This window comes from Ursus arctos, unplaced genomic scaffold (assembly GCF_023065955.2).
Source record: "Ursus arctos isolate Adak ecotype North America unplaced genomic scaffold, UrsArc2.0 scaffold_13, whole genome shotgun sequence".
Classification (NCBI taxonomy): Eukaryota; Metazoa; Chordata; class Mammalia; order Carnivora; family Ursidae; genus Ursus; species Ursus arctos.
The window spans coordinates 22,719,510-22,744,477 of NW_026622797.1; positions in this window are offsets into that span (position 1 = coordinate 22,719,510).

Sequence of the window (24,968 nt, forward strand, 5' to 3'; positions counted from 1 at the left end):
CAAAATGCTGACTCTTAACTAGTTGTACCTTTTTTTTACACTTGAATTTTCTGAGAGCTACTTGAGAAAATGCATACTACTCGGATACCTCCATTTAAATGTAATTTAGAAACCTCAAATTTAATACACCTTTCTAAACCATTCCTACCCACCACTTCCTAATTCAAAATTAACAGCACCAGTAATTATTTCTTCCAGAAAACAATATGCAGTTTATAGCCAATGACTTCAATTAAACACACATACACACAAACACACAGAAAAGACATCAATAAATTAATGATATTTGTCCTCTGGTATTTGCCTTTGGGATATTATTTTTTTTATATCTACTATACCTTATTTTTATACTTCATAATAAATATGAATGAGTTTCATAATCAAAAATTTTGAGAACTGTTACAGAAAAACCACTAAGTTAGAACTATAGGAACTGGTCTAGAACTGAACAGGCTTTAGTCTTGATTCTGCCATTATCAATGCATGTGACAATGAAATGTCACAAGCTACTACTTGCTTCTGTTTTGTCAACATTCTCTTAGCAAGTATTTTTTGGTATTCCTGTGACACCTGGCATTAGAGTTTTGGTGCTTGGGTTCATGACCTCATATTTGACCTGATGGTAACCCAGTCTAGTGGAAGTGACAGATATTTAACAATATACAAATGGAAACAACAGAATATGAAACCAATGGAACAGGAGCAGAGACAAGAGACTGAGTGGTTTTGTTTCAGGTAGTCTAGAAGGGTTGGTGAGCAAGATCCCAACATTCTTTCTAGTTAGGTGATTCCAATATTGGCTATCTCATTGGTAGTGACAGTTCCTAAAAGATACTTTTTTATTTGGCTCATTTTCACAGAACAGAATCATTAAAAAAGAGAAGAAGAAGAATAGAGCATTAACTTTTTTATAATGAATATACTAGCATTCTCAATAAACCGTAATGCACATATGAATGTAGAAAGTAAGAATACTTGTGGATATTTTTTTCTTCAAACAAGTATGTCCTTAATCTTAAGGAGTGCTCTTTAACAAAAAAATGGGATCAGTGTTGCAATTGTTTTAGAGGACTATAGAGGTGATTATGGAAATTAGAAAGTAAGCAAAGGAATAATAATTTCAAACACAGCAATAGAAAGTCACATTATTTAAAACAGAATGGAATACTTCTATCATACAGGGAAAGGGATCAGATCTTTTAACATTTCAAGTCAGAAAAAAATATTATATTAGTCTGATTATATTAACCCTATCTAAATGTAAAAGGAGAAGCTGCCATTATGGGTGTGCGGAAGTCATGTCTGTAATTCTTAGAAGTCATGCCTAACCTGTTCAAATATAAAGACACTTTTTTGAAGGCAAAAAATTTCACAGCCCAATGTATTATAATAGTGTTACATTCAGTGTTTATTTATTGAGAAAATAGCTGTCTGAATATGGGATTTACAGATTTCTAGAAATAATTCTGTTCCTTAAACACAGTACATACCTTCTCACACTTGTATATTAACTGTTTTTGTTTTCCTCCACCAGCAATTTTCTGCCTAATCTTTTTGGTCAGATTGTGCCGATTATTCAAGGCCCATTTCAAATTCTACATGGTACGTGAAGCCTTGTTCCAACACCTTAGCCTTCAGTGATGTCTGCCTCCTTAAAACTTCCTTGGAATTATAGAGCTGGAGGGAAGCTTGGAGACCACCACCCCTTGTTCTATGCTGCATAAGGTAACTATTTGCCTATGTTAGACCTTTCTGAAAATTAGAAAACCATGCTTCTTTTGGAAGATGCATCTAGAGCATATGGCTTGGCAGGTAGAACATGAGCCAAATTTCAGCCTTCAGCAGCCCCTTGGCTGGGTATCATTGTCTAGGGCAAAACTGCCAGTACACATTTTGTTCTGATCATATCTCGCCTCGTGATGTTATTTGACCTTTCAATGCCAAATAATAAGATATAGAAGATTGATGTAATTTTGAGGGGTGTAAAAAAATAAATTTTAGGGGTGTGATTACACACTTCTTGGTACAGTTATAGAATCCAGAGTAGAGCATCGATGAGTAAGTGATATTCATATTAAAACTCCTAAAGGCAATGAGATCATATCATCACAGAAGTCAAATCAAAGTTTCAGCACTAATATTTGAACTGAAGCACTAATATTTGAAAGAAGCTTAAGCTTGGGAGCGAAGTGAAATAGGTTATTTATTGACAAAGTGTTTATACAAAGGAAAGATGACTTTGGAAATGTCATGGGGGAAAATAAGGAATAATTAGGTTTAGAGAGGGCAGGATAGCCCAAAGAAAAAGATGATGCAGGTACTTCTTGCATGACAGTGTGATATTGGTGAAGAGATAGACAAATAGATGAATGGAACAGAGTGGAGAACACAAAAATAACCCTGCACACATATTCAGCGGAGTTTTGAAAGTGCAGAAGCAATTCAGTGGAGGAAGGACAGCTCCCTGAAGAAATAGCTCAGAAATATCAACTGGATATCCCCAGGTGTAATAGAGGCAACTCAACTTACATCTCACATCTTATACACAAACAAAACAAAACTCAAAATGGACTCGAGGCAAATGTAAGACGCAAAATTACAAATTTTTTTAAGAAAACACATTGATCAAAATATCCAGAACCTAGGGCTAGGCAGTGTTCTTAGACTTGATTTAAAAAAGCATAATCTATAAAAGGGAAAATTAATAAGTTAGAGCTCATCGAAATAAAATAAAACAGCAAAAACTTGCCTCTTGGAATGCAGATCACTCCTCTTTTTTGTAAGTAGGACCACCTAGATTTACTGATGTGTGAAGTTATCAAAACTGTTTTTTTCTCAATGAAAAGCTCATCTTAAACATTTAAAAAAAATTTCAAAACCGCTCAGCATGCAAAATATAAAATAATTTGCAACAGCTGTTAATTGGAGGAATTTTTTACAAACTTTATTATCTGCAGACAGAAAAGATTTCTAATTTTAACCATTAACAGATGCTTTAGCTAATGATTTCTACATAGTCATTGTATGAAATGTGCTCAAATGTGATTTTGATTATTTTAGTTGATCCTAAGAGTTTGCTGGAATTGGTGTAATTCCTTTTCAGAAAAGTCTGCAACCAGTCATATGAACTACTGTTTCAAATAAGGTTGTCTTTTTAGGAGATAGGATATAATATATAACTCTCTGATTAATAGCACTCAGGCTTTCAAGCCATTGAACATCTGATTGGAAGGATGAGAAAACCTGTAAGGAACACTGTTATGAATTTGTAATCCCATATCTTATTAAGGAAATCTAGTTTTACCTATATGACTACAAAGTGTGTTATGTTAGTGCTCCATAATGCTTTTGCTAGGTCCTGAAAGGATGCTGGTTTTCTGGCTCAATTTTACAGACTTATGAGATTGTTGATTAATCTGGAATAGTGTGCAAAACATGACAGCACAATAGTCGTAAAACAATAGACAAAAAAGTTATGTCTGAATTTTTTTCTTAATTCGTTTTCTTTTTAAAAGAGAATGTCCTTAAACGCTTCCACACTGATAATAGAAGTCTTTACAAAACTGATGCTATTTCTCACACTCCATTAAACTACCTCTTTTATCTTTGAAATTGATGTGAAAGCAAAAATATTCATATTATGTTGACTCCACTTTTTAAATTGCTTTTGAAGGGAAAAAACTAAAATAAAAAAATATGTTCGAGACTCAAGAAGTGGACAAATACATCTAATTTATTTTGTGAGGATCATTAAAACCCAGCATCTCTGTTATTTTGTAACTGGTTAGCATTTAGGGTGACAATCTAGAATATGATAGGACATTTTTAATAGTTAAAAAATACCATTTTCCCATATTAAGAATGAGGAATCTGGTTTGCATCAAGGGTGAAATCTATAGAAAGCCTAAAAACAAAATTTTCTTTCCCTTAATCATACACTTTAAAGGTTGATCCTAAGACTGGAAATCATGAATGTGCCATTGGTAATAATTAACCCCTCCAACACTTCAGTATACACACCTAATGGCAACTTTTAGGAGCTGTGGATCACCTTTAATTTTCAATTCTTCTTAGTATGAATATTGATAAAGTAATAAATTATGAAAGGCCAATAGAAAACAACTTAATTGATTTAAAGTAGTCAAATGTCATTTTCAAGCAAAAGAAAAGTAAGGTATGTATTTTTTTCCCCAAGATCATAATACGCAACACTTACTTAGGTTAGGTTAACTGTAATACCATGTACAATTTAGTCAAGAAAATGAATCATTTAAAAATTCTCCTGGAGCTTAAATTTTGCTTTCTAGCCGCAGTATGGACTCTAGCTTACAGATCTCCATTGGAAAGTAAAGGGCTATGCAAGGAAGCCCTCATCAAAGATGGCTTGCTCTTTGCTGGGGCTTGCTCCAGAATGAAAATCAACGCACTGCTGCCTTCATTGAGAAAGTCTTGCCCCTTCCCAGCACGCACAATTTAGACAGCTGAACTAAAGAGTGCACTTAGTTACATAGTTGATTTATATTCTGGCTCCAGCTCCTTATCTATAATCAATCTATTAACAGAGAGTTTGCAGTCAGCAGCCAGGTTGGGGTCCACCCTTTGATAGCATTGCTACAGTGGCTTGTTGCCCACAATCAACTGTGATGAACTCTCTCCAAGAAAGCAACCAGCTACAAAAGCTGCTGATGAGTTTGCGCCCTCTGCTGGAGGGATGGAGATATTTCATGATTACTTGTTTGATAATTTGGCACTCTGAAATGGATAAAATCAGAAGTTGGCTGACTAATAGACTTCATTTCTGGGCCCTGGTGCAAAAACCTTGCTTGCGGCTTAGATCTGAACTTATTTCTGTGGGAGCTTCACAGGGGAAAAGTGGAGCTTATCTGCTTGATTCATTTAAAGACACAAACCTATCTGCTACATATAGCAAATGTGTAACAATTATGCCAAAAAGTGTCATGCTAGCACACTGCATAGGTAGAGAATATGGTGAAGTCATCTATGAGAGGAAACATTTAATTTTAAAGTAAACAACAAAGCTTGTCTTTAAAAAAATTTTTTTATTATGTTATGTTAGTCACCATACAGTACATCATTAGTTTTTTTTTTTAAAGATTTTATTTATTTATTCGACAGAGATAGAGACAGCCAGCGAGAGAGGGAACACAAGCAGGGGGAGTGGGAGAGGAAGAACCAGGCTCATAGCAGAGGGGTCTGATGTGGGGCTCGATCCCATAACGCCGGGATCACGCCCTGAGCCGAAGGCAGACGCTTAACCGCTGTGCCACCCGGGCGCCCCCATCATTAGTTTTTGATGTAGTGTTCCATGATTCATTGTTTGTGTATAACACCCAGTGCTCCATGCAATACGTGCCCTCCTTAATACCAATCATCCGGCTGGCTCATCCCTCCATCCCCTTCCCCTCTGAAACCCTCAGTTTGTTTCCCAGAGTCCATAGTCTCTCGTGATTCATTTCCCCTTCTGTTTACCCCCCCTTCATTATTCCCTTCTTTCTCCTACTGATCTCCCTGCTATTCCTTATGTTCCACAAATGAGTGAAACCATATGATAATTGTCTTTCTCTGCTTCACTTATTTCACTTAGCATAATCTCCTCCAGTCCCATCCATGTTGCCGCAAATGTTGGATAGTTGTTCTTTCTGATGGCTGAGTAATATTCCATTGTATATATGGACCACAACTTCTTTATCCATTCATCTGTTGAAGAGCATCTCAGCTCCTTCCACAGTTTAGCTATTGTGGACAATGCTGCTATGAACATTGGGGTGCATGTGGCCCTTCTCTTCACTATGTCTCTATCTTTGGGGTAAATACCCAGTAATGTAATCGCTGGGTCATAGGGTAGCTCTATTTTTAACTTTTTGAGGGACCTCCACACTGTCTTCCAAAGTGGCTGTACCAACTTGCATTCCCACCAACAGTGTAAGAAGATTCCCCTTTCTCCACATCCTCTCCAACATTTGTTGTTTCCTGCCTTGTCAATTTTTGCCATTCTAAGTGGCGTAAGATGATATCTCAATGTGGTTTTGATTTGAATTTCCCTGATGGCTAATGATGTTGAACGTTTTTCATGTGTTTGTTAGCTATTTGTATGTCTTCATTGGAAAAGTGTCTGTTCATATCTTCTGCCCATTTTTTGATTTGATTATTTGTTTCTCGTGTATTGAGTTTGAGAAGTTCTTTATAGATCTTGGATACCAGCCTCTTATCTGTAGTTTCATTTGTAAATATCTTCTCCCATTCCGTGGGTTGCCTCTTTGTTTTGTTGACGGTTTCCTTTGCTGTGCAGAAGCTTTTTATCTTGATGAAGTCCCAAAATTTCAATTTTTCTTTTGTTTCCCTTGCCTTTGGAGACGTGTCATGAAAGAAGTTGCTGTGGCTGATGTCAAAGAGGTTACAGCCTATGTTCTCCTCTAGGATTTTGATGGATTCCTGTCTCACATTGAGGTTTTTCATCCATTTGGAGTTTACCTTTGTGTATGGTCTGAGAGAGTGGTCAAGTTTCATTCTTCTGTATATAGCTGTCCAATTTTCCCAGCACCATTTACTGAAGAGACTGTCTTTTTTCCACTGGATGTTTTTTCCTGCTTTGTCAAAGATTAGTTGACCATAGAGTCGAGGGTCCATTTCTGGAGTCTCGATTCTGTTGCATTGGTCTATGTGTCTGTTTTTGTGCCAGTACCATGCTGTCTTGGTGATCACAGCTTTGCAGTATAGCTTGAAATCCGGCAACGTGATGCCACCAGCTTTGTTTTTCTTTTTCAACATTTCCTCAGCGATTCAAGGTCTTTTTTAGTTCCACACAAATTTTAGGATTGTTTGTTCCAGCTCTTTGAAAAATGCCATTGGTATTTTGATCAGGATAGTGTTGAAAGTGTAGATTGCTCTGGGTAGCATAGACATTTTAACTATGTTTATTCTTCTGATCCCTGAGTGTGGAATGTTTTTCCATCTTTTGTATCCTCTTCAATGTCTTTCATCATTGTTCTGTAGTTTCTAGAGTATAGATCCTTTACCTCTCTGGTTAAGTTTATTCTGAGATATCTTATGGTTTTTGGTGTTATTGCAAATGGAATCGATTCACTAATTTCTCTTTCTTCAGTCTCATTGTTCGTGTATAGAAATGTAACTGATTTCTGAGCACTGATTTTGTATCCTGCCACATTACTGAATTGTTGTATGAGTTCTATAATAATTTGGGGGTGGAGTCTTTTAGGTTTTCCATATAAAGTATCATGTTTCTGCAAAGACAGAGAGTTTGACTTCTTCTTTGCCAATTTGAATACCTTTTATTCTTTTTTGTTGTCTGATTGCTGTTGCTAGGACTTCTAGTACTATGTTGAACAATAATAGTGAGGGCGGGCATCCTTGTCGTGTTCCTGATCTTAAAGGAAAGGCTCTCAGCTTTTCCCCATTGAGAAAGATATTTGCTGTAGGCTTTTCATAGGTGGTTTTTATGAAATTGAGGAATTACCCTCTATCCCTACACTCTGAAGGGTTTTAGTCAGGAAAGGATGCTGTATTTTGTCAAACGCTTTTTCTGCATCAATTGAGAGGATCATATGGTTCTTGTCTCTTCTTTTATTAGTGTGATCTATCACACTGCTTGATTTGTGAATGTTGAACCACGCTTGCATCCCAGGGATGAATCCCACTTGGTCGTGATGGATAATCCTTTTAATGTACTGTTGGATCCTATTAGCTAGGATCTTGTTGAGAATTTTGGCATCCATATTTATCAGGGATATTGGTCTGTAATTCTCCTTTTTGATGGGGTCTTTGCCTGGTTTTGGGATCAAGGTAATACTGGCCTCATAGAATAAGTTTGGTGGTTTTCCTTCTGTTTCTATTTTTTGAAACAGCTTCAGGAGAATAGGTATTTCTTCTTTGAATGTTTGGTAGAATTCCCCAGGGAATCCATCAGGCACTGGACTCTTGTTTTTTGGGAGGTTTTTGATTGCTTCTTCAATCTCTTCTCGATTAATTGGTCTGTTTAGATTATCAATTTCTTCCTGTTTCAGTCTTGGTAGTTTATAGGTTTCCAGGTAGGCATCCATTTCTTCTAGGTTGTTTAATTTATTGGCATATAGTTGTTGATAATAGTTTCTAATGATTGTCTCTATTTCCTTGGTGTTGGTTATGATCTCTCCCCTTTCATTCATAATTTTATTAATTTGGGTCCTTTCTCTATTCTTTTGAATAAGTTTGGCCAGTGGCTTATTGATCTTATTAATTCTTTCAAAGAGCCAGCTTCTAGTTTTTCTTTTTCTTTTTCTTTTTTTTTTTTTTAGATTTTATTTATTTATTCGACAGAAATAGAGACAGCCAGCGAGAGAGGGAACACAAGCAGGGGGAGTGGGAGAGGAAGAAGCAGGCTCATAGCGGAGGAGCCTGATGTGGGGCTCGATCCCAGAAAGCCAGGATCACGCCCTGAGCCGAAGGCAGATGCTTAACTGCTGTGCCACCCAGGCGCCCCAGCTTCTAGTTTTTCTGATCTGCTCTACTGCACTTCTGGTTTCTAATTCATTGATCTCTGCTCTAATCTTAATCAATTGTCTTTTCGTGCGTGGGTTAGGCCTGTTCTTCTGTTCCATCTCCAGCTTCTTAAGGTGAGAATATAAGGACTGCATTTTAGATTTTTCTATTCTTTTGAGTGAGGTTTGGATGGCTATGTATTTTCACCTTAGGACTGCCTTTGCAGTGTCCCATAGGTTTTGAACCAATGTGTTTTCGTTCTCATTGGTTTCACTAAATTGCTTAAGTTCTTCTTTAATTTCCTGGTTTACCCAATCATTCTTAAGCAAGATGGTCCTTAGTTTCCAAGTGTTTGAGTTTCTTCCAATTTTTCCTTGTGATTGAGTTCCAGTTTCAAAGCATTGTGGTCTGAGAATATGCAGGGAATAATCTCAGTCTTTTGGTATCTGTCGAGACCTGTTTTATGACCCAGTATATGGTCTGTTCTGGAGAATGTTCCATGTGCATTTGAAAAGAATGAGTATTCTGTGTTCTAGGGTGTAGTGTTCTGTATATATCTATGAGGTCCATCTGGTCCAATATATCATTCAAAGCTCTTATTTCTTTGTTGATTTTCTGCTTAGATGATCTGTCTATTGCTGAGAGTGGAGTGTTGAGGTCCCCTACTATTAACGTATTATTATCTATATGTCTCTTTATTCTGATTAAGAGTTGGCTTGTGTAGCTGGGTGCTCCCCTTTTGGGGGCATAGATATTTATAATTGTTAGATTCTCTTATTGGATACACCCTTTAAGAATACTATAGTGTCCTTCTGTATCTCTAACTGCAGTCTTTAGCTTAAAATCTAATCTATCTGATATGAGAATTGCTATCCCAGCTTTCTTTTGAGGTCCATTGGCATGAAAAATGGTTCTCCATCCCTTCACTTTCAGTCTGGATGTATCTTTAGGTTCAAAATGAGTCTCTTGTAGACAGCATATGGATGGTCATGTCTTTTTATCCAATCTGCAACCCCATGGCATTTATGGGAGCATTTAGGCCATTCACATTGAGAGTGATTATTGAGAGATATGATTTTAATGTTGTCATGTTGCCTATGAAGTCCCTGTTTCTATAGATTGTAAATTTCTGTTCTGTATCACTCTTGGGGTCTTTTTACTTTTATAGACCCTCCTTTAATATTTCTTGTAGGGCTGGCTTGGTGGTCACATATTCTTTCAGTTTCTGCTGGTCTCGGAAGCTCCTCGTCTCTCCATCCATTCTGAATGACAGCCTTGCTGGATAAAGTATCCTTGGCTGCATGTTCTTCTCACTTAGTGCTCTGAATATGTCTTGCCAGCTTTTTCTGGCTTGCCTGTAGACAGGTCTGATGTTATTCTGAGCTCTGTACGTGAGTGAGGAATCTCTTCCCCCTCTCCACTTTCGAGATTGTTTCCTTGGATCTAAGATTTGCAAATTGTACTATTATGTGATGTGGTGCCGGTCTGTTCTCATTGATCTTGGGAGGGGTCCTCTCTGCTTCTTGGACACGAATGCTTGTTTCCTTCGCTAGATTAGGGAAGTTCTCAGCTACAATTTGTTCAAATATCTCTTCTAGACCTCTCTCTTTCTCCACCCCCTCAGGGATGCCGATGATTCTGACATTGGAACGTTTCATTGAGTCAGTAATCTCCCGTAGTCTTTTCTCTTGAAAGTGGAGTTTTTAAGCCATGTTTCTTCTCTTTCCTTCTTTTCTATCATCTCATCCTCTAACTCACTAATTCGTTGTTCTGCCTCATTTACCCTGGGCATCAGAGCATCCAGTTTAGACTGCATTTGATTCATAGCATTCTTAATTTCTGCCAGATTCATTCTCATTTCAGCCTTTAGAGATTCTACATTTTTGTTAATATTTTTTTCAAGCCTACACATTATCTTGACAATTGTTACTCTGAAATCCATTTCCGACAATTTGGTTAAATCCATATCCATTACTTCTGTGGCAGAGGCCACAATCTCCGTTTCTTTCCTTTGTTGGGGGTTCCTTCTCCTTGTCATTCTGATAAGGTGTGGTTGTGGGGATGTACAGAGTCCAAATTATTGACCAGGACCCAAGGAAGATGCACTTGTTTTATAGGGACTTTAGGGATGTGGGCTTCTTGTTCTTTCCACCTGCCTTCTGGGATAGGGGCCTGACGCACTGATACTCAGGCAACCCTGTTTGGGTAGAGTTGCCCTGTCCCCTTTGTGTGTGTGGGGGGGGGGGGGGATGGGCACAGTGAGAACCACTTTTTCCGGGCTTTTGTTCTCTGGCAGCTTTCCCTGGTGGTTTTCTGTGACTCTTCTGAGGGTCAGAGCAGCAGTGACCATATCCAAACCTTTGTCTCAGAACAGAGAGATCACAGTCTGCTCTTCACTGAGCTCTCCTGGCCACTCTAACTCTATTTCTGTCGGTGTTGCTAAAAACCCGCAGTGTCCCAGATTGTGCACCCCACAGCCGCTCTCCCAGTCCTCGCTCCCAGGGCTGGCACACCTCTGCCCTTTGTGCTTCTAACACCGCCAGCCGCCTCTGGTTCCTGCGCGCGCTCCCGAGCTCCCTGTTTCAGTCTGGTTCGCGCATGTACCCTCCCGAGCTCCCGGTTTCAGTCTGGTTTGCGTGCGCGCTCCTGAGCTCCCAGTTTCAACCTGGTTTGCGTGCGTGCACGCACCCGAACTCCCAGTGTCAGTCTGGTTTCCCAGCAGCCACCGGTCTCAAGTCCGCCCGCTCCCCAGCACGCAGGAGGCTTTCGCTTCCTGGTACCTGAGCGCAGCAGCTCCCTCCGCCTTCTGCTTATCTTCCGATATCTGTGCACAGATTCTCCGCTCCCCACTTTGTACCTGGATACCCAGAGCCAGAGATGTTCGTTTGCAGAGATCCAGATGTATCTTCTTACGTCTCAGGCTGATTTCGTGGGAGTTCAGGATGGTCTGGTAGATATCCAGCTCGATTGGGGACTGGCTGAAATAGGGTCCCCTATTCCTCTGCCATCTTTTTTTCTCCTCAAAGCTTTTCTTTCTATTATTGGTAGTTTCCAGTGTGGCCCAATGAAGCCAGAAGGTACCTAATTGTAAGATAGTTAATGAAAACACAGGCCACAGAATCAGATATTGGGAAGTTATTTTATATTCTGTTTTCACTTGTGTGTGAATTTTAAGAGAGTACATGGGCATAAAAGACCAAAGGCAAGCCAAAATGTTTCAGTAAATAGGTTTCAGAAATGCCACATTATAGCAAGTATGAGTAAACCTATAAAATTGTTCTGCACCATGTCAGCTTTAGGATATTTTAAAAACCAAGAAATTTCTTCTTGGTGGCAGCTAAGTGGTTTTTGTGGACTTATTATGTAATACATGTATTATATAATACATTCTATCTACTGACTATACTTTTTTAGCTGAATTCTTATACACGCAAGCACACATTTGTAATGTGGGTTCTCTGTGTTATTCCTGTAAGTGTTCTGTTAAAACAAATGAACTGTTCATAAAAATTACCCTGGGCTCACTGAAGTCAGATGTGAGCTTCATGCCATGCCTTGTCAAGTCACAAGATCAAGCGAATCTCAGGTTCCTCAGTTGTGAAAAAAAGGAGATTGGTTTAGCTGACTTCCAAGTCTCTCCACTGAACAATTTATTGTGTGTCTTCCTTGCCCACTGTGCTAGGTACTGGGGCTGAGAAGATAAAATTAGGGGAAAAAAAACCCATTATACTCTATAAATCTTTTCTAGCCTCTAAAATAGTATAATATCCTAATATTTGTTAATGAGTCTCCATTAGACTGCACCATAGTCTCTCTATTATCCTGAGAAATTAATTAAAAGCACTTCAAAGGATTCATTACTTTTTCTACTTTAATGAAAGTGTTTAACAAAAGGGGTACTGTTTATAGAAAGCAGAGATGGAGAGGAATGATTTACTGCTAAAAAACGACCATTAACTCATTATTTCTTCTTTACAATTATTCAATGGCTGTAGCTCTGGAATCAGTAAGATTTGGTTCCAAATATCTTTTTCTGTTGTGTGACCTTGGAGGACAAGGTCTTGGTTGAAGTTCTTTCAACTGTCAGTGAAAGTTGTCTTGTCTATGAATAGGGACGCTCATCCCGCCTGAGGAGAGTCTACTGCAGATGAAATGAGAGGATGTTTTGAAAAGCAGTTGGCTTGAAAAGGCACGGTAAGCCCCCTTGGGGAATATTAGTGTCTGTTGACATTGTAATAGTCAAGATTCCTTCTCTGGGCCCTACTGGTTCTGTCCTTATTCCCTTTCTTTGGCTTGGTCTCCCCTACTTCAATCCAGTTCCACACTGACACTAGAGTTACAAGTATGATTCCATCACACCGCTTCTTAACACATTCAATGCTTTTCATCGCATGGTTCAAACCTATCTTCCTAAAGTCATTTCCCGAACCCACTCCCAGGTGCTCCCAGGCCTGACACTTCAAGGGCCCTTTACTCCTTCCCAGGCTGGTTTGTGAACATGGCACTTCCTGCCCTTGCTCAGTGTTACTGTGTGCTTGCTTCTATCCTCCTCTGCCTGCATCTCGTCTCATTTCTCCTCTAGAAATCATCAACTGCAGTGCATTGAAATACTTAAGAGTTTAATATAGTACACTTGAAGAGTTGTTGGAGGTAATGTCTGACTACCCTGTTTGGTTTTGTTTGCTGAGGACAAATCAAGTAGTACCAAGTCCGTAGTAAACACTCAGGGCTGAGAAATTTGGAGACATTTTGAAAAATAATTTGATGAGAAAGTACAATGTGATATACATCTCAAAAGCTCTAGAAAAGTGTATTAAAATTCATTCCAGAGTATTCTAAAATTCACTCTAGAAACAGCTAAAAATTACCAAATAAGGTGTTAGGATGATCTTGACTCATTAATTGAATTTCTACAAAACATTTTGCTATTTCTGTTCTGTAGGAAAGGAAATTAAATCTTTGCTTTGCAAGGCCTTTTGCATTCATTTGTAAGTATGCAGTTGGTCAGATGTGAAATCAATAATTAATATTTTTTTTGGTTTCTCCCTAAACTGTGTTGAGTCTATAAAAAATTTGTCTCACCTGTATTTCTCCATTCCTCAGAAAAGCAAAAAAAGCAGACTGTTTTTCAGTTGGAATAACCTTTGAAATAATTTCTTGTGTTCCTACTACATTACAGATGTCCTTATGCTTGTGTTTAACATTAAGTTATCTATATTTTTCAAATTACCCACTGCTATAAACTAAGTCAAAAATCCATCTTGATGTTGACTGGATAGTACATATTTTGCAAAGTAATGGTGATGAAAGGAGTGAAACAAAAGTCAAAAGGAGCACAGCTTCTTACAATCCTAAGCCAAGAGAACCAAGGATACAGCCAAGGAGTAGCTGCACCTTGCTTGTGATATTCTGACCAGGTGATCAGTGAGGCCTGCAAACAGAAACCATTAGTCACACATTCCTGAGATTCACAGGAACATGTTTGCTCTTTTGAGCAGTTCACCAAATTTCAGTGTTGCCATGACAACCTCTGTATTCATCCTTAGTTGTGCACTGGTGTCACATATTGCCAATTGAGGGGACCACATGATCCCTCTAGGTAACTACTTAAATTATCACCTTTTAAAACAGTGACAATTATAAAATTTTCACTTTGCTGTGTATTAAGGTATCAGGCAGCTCTGGGCAGAAGCTAAGCTATAATTTTTCTAATTATCTATCTACAAAGTAACATGCAATGCCTTCCAACTAGGAGCCATTAAATTCTTTTTTTTTTTTTAAAGATTTTATTTATTTATTTGACAGAGATAGCCAGCGAGAGAGGGAACACAGCAGGGGGAGTGGGAGAGGAAGAAGCAGGCTCATAGTGGAGGAGCCCGATGTGGGGCTCGATCCCAGAACACCGGGATCACGCCCTGAGCCGAAGGCAGACGCTTTAACGACTGCGCTACCCAGGCGCCCCAGGAGCCATTAAATTCTTAGTGGTGGGTAATAAAATAGAAAAAAAACTCTTCTCTTTTGATTCCCAGAATTTTACTTTAAATTATGTGTGGGGGTGCCTGGTTGGCTCAGTTGGTAGAGCATGCGACTCTCAATCTCAGGGTAATGAGTTCAAGCCCTAGGTTGGGCATGGAGCCCATTAAAAAAAGATGATGTGTGGCTCATAATTTAGTTGAAGAAAGGAGTGAGGAGGGGGGTAGTAGGATGGCTTATGTGACTGACTGGAGAGAATAAGAAAAGTTTTCCCAAACTGAAACTTGGGAGCTCAAGTTAAAAGATTAGTTGGAAAGGAAGTGAAAATGCTGTAGGACATTTTCTTTTTCATTTTTAAATGGTGATCACTTTCATGCTTTAATTATCTTCTCATCTCTGCACAGAAAAGTAAGGGAAAGTAATTGGTAGAGATAAAATGATGCCTTGTTAATTCTTTTATGATACTAGAAATTCCAAAGACCAGAAAGCAAATATCTAATTTGTAGTTTTTAAAGAAAAATATAGATATTAGAGATGATAATATATTTAAATAAAAGTTATCCTTGTAAATATATTTTAAACTATAGATTAGCTTATCTTAGAATTAGTACTTCCTTTTAAGATATAAATATTTCATTAAATTAACTGATAAAGTCTATTTTCTAATAAAAAAGAAAATATTTGTCTTATAGGATATGTGAATATGCACAATGTAATATATTAATTATTGACTAAATTATCTCAAATTAGAGAAAGTAACGTACGGCTGTCCCAAACAAGTGATATGCCTGCACATTTTTTTTTATTTTTTTTATTTTATTTATAATGATTTTTTATTTTATTATGTTAGTCACCATACAGTACATCCCCGGTTTCCGATGTAAGGCTCGATGATTCATTGGTTGTGTATAACACCCAGTGCACCATGCAATACGTGCCCTCCTTACTACCCATCACCGGCCTATCCCATTCCCCTAACCCCCTCCCCTCTGAGGCCCTCAGTTTGTTTCTCATAGTCCATAGTCTCTCATGTTTCATTCCCCCTTCTGATTACCCCCCTTTCTTTGTCCCTTTCTTCCCCTACCGATCATCCTAGTTCTTATGTTCCATAGATGAGAGAAATCATATGATAGTTGTCTTTCTCTGCTTGACTTATTTCACTTAGCATTATCTCCTCTAGTGCCGTCCATGTTGTAGCAAATGTTGAGAATTCGTTCTTTCTGATAGCTGAGTAATATTCCATTGTATATATGGACCACAACTTCTTAATCCAGTCATCTGTTGAAGGGCATCTCGGCTCCTTCCACGATTTAGCTATTGTGAACATTGCTGCTATGAACATTGGGGTGCATATGGCCCTTCTCTTTACTACGTCTGTATCTTTGGGGTAAACACCCAGTAGTGCAATGGCTGGATCATAGGGTAACTCAATTTTTAACTTTTTAAGGGACCTCCACACTGTTTTCCAGAGTATGCCTGCACATTTTAACCAATTTTAGCAAATTTTATATTAAGTATAGGTAATAATACATAATTAAAGCTCTGCCATCCCACAATATTGACAGGAAAAGTAGATTATTTCTGCATCATTGAAGACAATGGCATTTTCAACATTTAGTGCTTTTCAGGACAGTGTCTAAAACACAGATTCAGTACATGCTTGTTGAAAGATTAAGTGAGTTGACTTCTCATTTTAACATGCTAAACGGTCATTAATATAGCTCCCACAGAAGATGTTATGAATGGCAATGGGATAAGTTCAAACTTCAAGCTGCTGTGGGGATGGTAATGGGTGTAATGGTGGTAGGAAAACAAACTTAATTCCCAGTTAGTAAGGGAAGGTGGATGCACACTGAGAAGTGGGCAATGTAATCAAGTGAGAAGAAGAATGGAAACAGGTGCTCTTGAAGGAAAAAAATGAAAGGACTTTGTTCCTGGTGTTGGTTTGGGACTGACCTTGATCCATTCGGAGAAGTAGTTCAAGAGGCATGGGATGGGGAAGTGTAATTCAAGTATCAGTACAAAGAATGAGTGATCACCAAATCTGTGCCGGGGGAGGCCCTTTAGTTTAGGGAAAGCCAAGCACTGCCATTTAAAGGATAAAAGACAATTGGGCATGGCCAGAGGAAGGTTACTAGCCCTAGATTACTAGAGGATATTTTACAATGCAAATGGTTAGGAGAAGTTGTCAACAGCATTAAAAATGAGTATAGCACGCAAAGGAGATAACAGAGGAGCATTTAACAGCAGCTAGTGTCTGGGCCTAGCGTAGGCCAGTTTTGACCTCTTTCTATGGACACCTTGGAGTCAGGAGAACAATGAAAACCGTAAGAAAGAAAACCATGGACAGACACATCAGTAGTCCTTCCTGTCTTCAACATGAAGAAGTTAGGAAACGGAAAAGTTCTGATGATCTAGTTGGAGACCCACTAATTCTTTTGTGTATAGATTTGCTTCCGCTAACTAATAATTAGAAAAAAAAGAAAAAAAAACCCTCCAGTCCCGTCCATGTTGCTGCAAATGTTGTGTAATCGTTCTTTCTGATGGCTGAGCAACATGGACGGGACTGGAGGAGATTACGCTAAGTGAAATAAGTCAAGCAGAGAAAGACAATTATCATATGGCTTCACTCATTTATGCAACATAAGAAATAGGAAGATTGGTAAGAGAAGGAGGGGAAGAATGAAGGGGGGGTAAACAGTAGGGGGAATGAACCATGAGAGACTGTGGACTCTGGGAAACAAACTGAGGGCTTCAGAGGGGAGGGAGGTGGGAGATTGGGATAGGCCGGTGATGGGTATTAAGGAGGGCGTATATTGCATGGTGCACTGGGTGTTATATGCAAATAATGAATCATGAAATATTTCATCAAAAACTGGGGATGTACTATATGGTGACTAATATAACAAAATAAAAATTATTTAAAAAACCCTGATATATTTTAAAACAAAGGTTTTTTTGTTGGTGGTGGTTAATTTGACTACAGTGAACTAAAGACTCTGCTCAAGTGACTTGAACAATAAAATGCATATTTTACATTGAAATTCCAATAACAATTATAAAAGGAAAATTGATTCTAAAATCATAGACTAGAAACAAGCTACTGGTACATTCTCAGACCTAAAAGAGTAATTATATTTTGCCACACTCTCTTCACCAAACTCACTGGGTATTGCTTATCTAGTTTTTGCTACTATAAATGGAGTCAATCTTGCATGTATATATGCGTGTATATATTATATATACATCCCTTTAACTAGCTCACTCCTACTCCGCCTTCAAAACTCAGCTCAAACCACTCCTTTGAAAAGTCTGCCTTGATTTACTCACAGGCTGACCCTTCCTGTGTGTTCTATTCTGTTTTATTCTAGCTCTTGTCATGTCATATCATAACCCATCAGTTTGCTTGTCAGTCTTCCCCTCTCGACTGAGTGCTCCTTTAGAGCAGGACTTCCCCTGGAGGGCCTGCCCGTTCCCAGCATCTGGCACCTTTGTGAGTACTCTTTTTATTCAGAGAATGGCTGCAACAAATGGAGGAAGCTTATCTTTGGCACCATTGTGCCAGGTGCTATGGGGGTGACAGAAGAATTGTAACACATGATCCCTGATAGCAGAGTGATTCAAATGTAGCTGAGATAGATCTATTATCTATATTTCCCCCCTTTTTTTAACCTTTCCTCTGATTCAAGACACTTTTTTCAATTTAGTAACTAAGATTTTATGATCTTTGTCCTGGTAAAACTTTTTAAGGCTTGAATACAGAAGTACCAGAGTTAAGATGAACTGATTTGTACCAGAGGATTAAAAGGCCCAAACAGCAGATTGAGAAAAAAAAAAAGCCTGGAAGCAGGAGGCTCCTATACCCTGCTGATGCTCAGAATATCCCCTTACAGGACAGGAATGAGTGCTTCAGATAGCAATGAAATTGAAGTAATTCCCTAGTAAAACATGCCCAGGGTGGGCTGTCCCCACAACGTGCGTCCACCCTTGCTGTGGCTGTAGGAAATTTTCTCTGGCACACAGATTCATGCTTCTTTCTCACTTGATATTTTAAAAATACTTAGCTCTATTCTCAGCCAGTGCTTTATCAGGAATCTAGCCTTCCTTCTCCCTCATCACCCCAACAGCCAACTGCAACAGGACAGTCCCTGGCCACGCTCACCTGTTTCTTGCCCCTCCACCTCCTACAGTACCATCTGTGGAACGTCCACTGGAAGAGGCCTTAGTCTACCTCCTCCTCTTCTCCAGCCTACCTCAAAGTTTGGTCCAGGATACTTTCCTGTCACATGAACAAGGGGAGGCCATAGAAATGTGCTCAGACCCACTGAGAACATAACCATTAGACAAATACATTTTTTTCTCTCAAAAATAAATGCAAACGCTAGTGTTGCAGTTTTGCTAGTCTCAATTTCAACACGGAGAAGTTGTCCTGAGTTCCAATTTCTTAGTTTGCAAAGCCATGTTTAGAAAGTGAATCTGTGTATGAGGTAGTGGTTGCTTGTACCAGTAGAGCAATTATATTCCAAAGGTGTGGAAAGAAAGTATTAGATTTTAGTATCAGAGACTCAGGGCTTCTTCAGCAAGAGAAATGGCTTGGTACAGTGATGATGTCAAGGAGTGTTAGTTTGGCAATAGTTTACACGTCTCAATGGAGATGTCTGAGACAATCCATTCTGGGAATCCAGTTAGGGATTTATTTCTTTTGGACTGAGAAGTGAGAAAATTAGGTGGTAAAATATGGTGACATCAGTGAGCTTAAAGATTAAATGGCTAAGAGTAAAGTGTAAAAAAGTTAGTTGAATATCTGTTATAAGATATTCCTGGCCAGTGAGTTTTTCTCTTTTTAACTTTTCTGGACCTTCGTCTGTCTCCTCTTCCTTCAGGGCTCAAACTCTGTCTGAACAAAGACACAGAGTAGGTGAAGTTGTTTCTTGGCCCCACTTTAATGCAATCTTATTCTTTCAAACATCCAATTCTTCAATTTCTGTACTCACTTCATTCTTGAGAAGGACACCGGGGTCAAGGATGTATGTAGCTCCATGCAATTTTAATTCAGCACATCGCCTATCTTAGGGCTTAAGGGAGGTGATGATGTTGAATCTTACCTAGAATCAGAGAACACAAAATTTCTGCAGGACTTTGGAAGGTATAGAAATACTTTATTATACAGAAAAGGAGATGGAGGCCCCAAGCAGTGAAATGATTTGTCAGAGATAGATATTTTCACTTAAGACTTTCTCCTGGAAGAGGTGATCTTTTGTCCAGATAAAGAAATTTCAATCATCAATCAATCATCCTGTGAGAGAATGGCAATGAAATCAACAAATCGGCATTTTAAGGCCATCTTTAGCTAAACACAAACTAGTCTTCACCACTATGTGTGTGTGTGTATATATATATATATATGTATATATATATATATAGTTGTGTTAACAATAAGAGATACAGATGTAATAATTTTCATTAATGAAGAGAGGATAAATAGAAGAAAATCCAGTGTCATGAAAGCTAAGCTGGAAATAATTTCTGATTTCATACAGAACTTGGGCAGGATCCAAGGTGAAAACAGTCAATGGATTTAGCCATCTTGCTATTGATATTTCTTGCACAGAGAAATATTACTTATTTGAATGATTCATGAACTCTTAATGAAATAATCCAAGTCAAGATGTTTCTGTTTATTAGAAAAAAATTCTTTGTGACACTTGTTTTGTAAATTACAAGAGAATAAAAAATAGGGGCTACTTATATGGCATTGTGCTATTTGATTCCTTTTTCAAACTCATTTCCATTGGTAATAAAAACCAATAATATTTTTAACTAGACAGTGAACTTTTGTGTCTCTTATTAAAAATAATGAAGAACATGTTTTTATAATACGAAGCACAGAAGCCTCAGGTGAGAGAGGAAAATTTATTGACCAGTATTTTATTTAACAATAAAACTTGATTTGGGGTTTTTGAGCACATACAGGGACTAGAGCAAAAAAGAAAAATTCGGGAAAAGATTACTTTTATCTTGCCTTTGAAGTGAGGCTTCTGCACTTGCCTGAGATCTAATCACTCTTCCTCATGAATAACATTATGTTAAAAGAGGGAGAAGAAAGAAAAGGTGTAACACTCCTGCAATCAAACCAGTGGTCAGAAATCAACACCATCAGATACAGTGGGTGCTGTTTAGGACAGGAGAGTTAGGGAGGGGGGAATGACTCAACCAGATGAAAAGATAAGAATGAATTGCTTTGCCAAGTAAGATGAAAACATGTACATATTGCAGTGACCTACATATTGACCACTATTTTTCAATTTGGGCATAATTATACCAAAACTATTTACTTTCCTAAGCTACATGTTCAATGCCACATTGCTTCATTTTCTTACTGCTTTAGATTTCCTCATGCTCTGTCTTAGAGATCTGGGGCCCTCCAAGGCTTGTACTTCTAGGCAATGATTCACTTTCTGGATTTTTTTCATTTTATCCCTCTGTTAAAATTTACCCATTCAACATTTCACTCTGCCTCCTAAGCCTTCCCCATGTCCCGTGGTGGGAACACCCTTTATATCTACTTGATATCATTCGTTGGGATGAGTTTCTAAGATTGCATATGACAAGGAATAACACATTTATTACTCTGCCATGAAGTCATTTCAGGCTTGACAATGGACTCCTCTGTAAAGCTGGAAGTTCAGGATGCCCTGAACAAGTACATTGCAGTGGGATTAGAAGAGAGGGTCGCGATTTGTGAAGTAAATTCATGAAAGTTGTGTAAAATTAAGGAACTTGGTAGCTTAAAATAAACTTCACAAATTTACTGAAGGTTAGCCTCCCGTGTAATTATAACATGGTTTAGATGACATTGACTGAGTATTTTGCATTAGTATTGGCATAAAACGAAATATACAAATATACTTCACTTACATAATAAAAATAGGACTTTCTGCTGAACAGAAAAAGATTAGTATCTATACCTGAATCTTTTTAAAAATAGAACATATTCACATTGGAGTGGTTTGCTTTGTGAAAGATCAAGGAGAACCCTGATTCATCTCATAAAGGCACAGAATAGTTCCTAATTAATACATCCAAGCTGGTGAATGCATAGACGTCCCACTACAAACATGAGAAACACAGAATCTTGGGAAGAGTGTAAAGTGGGTGAGAGCTGTCTACAGGGACTTTTTGGCCTGTGACTGTTCTCTATCACTGTGGTAGGGCTATGTGTGAGGTTTTCTTAGTGTGTTTTTAGGAACTCAATTATTTTTGATTAGTGGAAATTCAACTAAGGACTAACAAAACATTGACTAATATTTCTGGTTTACGAGGAAGCCAGAACTTTTGATCTCCTGGTATACTTTTTCTCCTCCTTCCTCCTCTTCCCCATCTCCTTCTATTCCTCCTCCTCCTTTTTCTCAATGAATCTTTCAATGAGAAGTTGGAAGAGTGAGCTACTCATCATCTAACCTCTAAATCTCCTTCATAATTTTATTATAATGGGTGGTGACAAAGTAAATAATCTCTGTTGGCTAAATTTACTTTACTGAAATTAGTTTGAATGTATAAACAAGTGCATTATCCCTAGTGAACTTAATTTAACATTCTAATTAGATGTCACTACTTCCAAACCTCGAGTAATTGACTTGTGATTTCAGGACTTTAAGCATATTTGCTTAAGGGAGCTATGACTAACGCTTCGTATTTTCCTGGAAAAATTATTCACGGCCATGACTCAAAGAGAAAAGGCTTCTGTAACCTATTTGTGAAAGACCTGAAGATAATGTGTCTGTGGCCTCTGTGCTGCACGGATCACCATGCTGATTGACTGATTTGGGTGGCTAAGCTGTGTTCTGTATTTATTTATTCCAAAAAGGAGGCCTTCCCCAGTAGAGAAGCTCAGATTTTTGGTTCCTCTAGGAAGGAAAGCCTTTGGAAATGTGGTGCTCTGGCTAAACAGATTTGCCATTTTTTTCTTATGTTATGCCATGAAAAAGCCATTACATTTCCTTACATGATATAATTAAAAATGTTGCCTAAGAGTTGCAACTAATAATTTTTTATCTCATTTGAAGATAAAGTTCTAATCAAAATAGTGACAAATTTCAAATTTTGATCCAGGAAACATGACCTTGTCCTTTGCCTTATTTTTTCTTTTCTTTTTTTTTTTCTTTTTTTCAACATATATGGCCTCACCTGGACCTGCTTTACTTTTATTTTCATAATATTTCTGTCTTAAACCTCTCCCGAGTGACATATCTGCTTGGGTTTCTCATTGGCTAAAATCCAGCATGTCCAAGGGCTGTAAGATGTCTGTTTTTATTCATTTATTTTTTTTGAGAGAGAGAGCAGGAGCAGGGGTGGAGGGTGCAGAGGGAGAGGGGCAAGCAGACTCCCCGATGAGCAGAGAGCCCAATGTGACGCCCAGGGCTCAATCCCAGGACCGTGAATCATGACCTGAGCCCAAGGCAGATGCTTCACTGGCTGAGCCCCTCAGGTGCCCCTGTCCACCATCTTTTCTTCTATAGCATGCTTGTATGTGCACCACGCAAGTTCACTCTTACCCATATCCCACACCTCTTACCTAACTTCTGTTTCTCATTTCAGTGAAAGGCAATGCCATTCAGAGAAAGAAATATGATATTATTTTTTCACTCTACTTCATCCTTGTACTACTCCTCAGTCAATAAACCATGAAATCCTGTCACCCAGCAACTGCAGTTCAAAAGCATATGGTCCACTAGATAGATAGGCCACATGAGGGGCCATAGAGCAAACCTCAATAAATTTAAAAGTGTTGAAAGCATTCAGAGTATCCTTCCTGACCACTATAAAGTAAAATTAGAAATTATCAATTATATTTATTCAATAATCAGTTAATCAAATTTCAGTAAGATATTTGGAGAAAATCCATATTTGGAAATTAAGCAGCAAACTTCTAAATAACTCATGAGCAGAAGAATAAGTTACACGGGAAAATAAAGTAAGCATTTGAACTGATGATAATAAAAACACAGCTTATCAAATAGTGGGCTACAGCTAAAGCAGCACATAGAGGGTTATTTGTAATTTTTAACACTTACATTTTAATGCTTACATGTAAATTCCATGAAAGTAGATATTCCTTGCTGAGCATCCAGGTGTCTGGAACATAATAACAAGTCCTTACTAAATATTTATTTATGGAATCAACTTGTTTATGTATCACTTTTTTCTGACATGTTCTAACTCTCTAGATTCTCTCTCATTCAACTCTTTCTTGTTTATCTCATTTACAAGATGTACAAAAGTAAGGCACTGCAACCCTACTATCTCTCACTTCTGGGATTGATTTTATACTTCCCAATCATGAGAGTAGTGATTTCTGTTCAAGTGTATTTAATTTTTTTGCCCTATGGAAGTACATTCATCTGGTTACAAATAATTATTAACAAAAATTCCTGTTTGGCTTCATTTTCCTTTTATCTACATACATTTATGAGAAGAATATTTAAGATGCAGGTCATACAATTTGGAGGATGGTGAAATTTTTACTAGCTTACCACAGATAACTGAATAAAAATGCAAGTTTTAATGATAGAATTATTCTTAGAGAGAAGGATACATTGCATCAGCTAAATGTCAGCTACTGTTGGAAAAGTATTTGAAACCCTAGATTCTATTTGTGGGCTAATGACATCACGCTTTTTTTTAAGTCATATTATATTGATGTTTGACATTGATTGATTGTAATTTGTGCCTGCAGTTCTGTATACTTTTGTCATTGGCTTTCTTTAGAGAGAAAGTTTTACACCGATAATGATCTCAGTAACTATTAATACATATTGACCCATTGGTTAGATTTCAAAGTGCTTACTCTAAGCTCAGCACTCTGCACTCCCTACTCCCAGTGGAGAGGATAATTTCTGGCTCATTCCCTCAATGCCTAGAATAGCACTTTGTTTAACATTTAATAATTCAAGTAAATAAAAGAATGCCCATAGCATTAAAAAAAAAAAAGGAAAAATGCTGTTTAGTTTTAATATGGTTTCTGATGAAAATTTTGAGGAGCTCATCCCATCAGTCAGTGGCCCTAGCTCTACCTAATTTGTAATGAAAAATAGATGAGGAAGGTTTACAAAGCTGATCTTGCTAGAAGAAGTGCTTGTACTTCCCTTGCTTTGAAAGTATTATTCCTGAGAAATGTTGGCATATGCTACCCAGGACAGTACTTATGGCTTAAAGACTCACTTTGACATTTTGACAAATAAACATGCATGCTAATTTCTTGGAGCAGGCACAGATGACTGATTATTTCATCAGGCACTCAATTTAAAATGATAAGTGGTGCCAAGCCAAAATTAATCAGCAATTTAAGTGACTGACATGTTGCTTAAAATCGAAGGCTCTGCCACGCAACCTTATATGCTCATCCATTAGTCTCCAAATGCAAAATGGTAGAGAAAGGAAATGTCATATACTTGATATACATTTTTTTAGTGTCGAACTGTTACTTTGAGACTAATAAA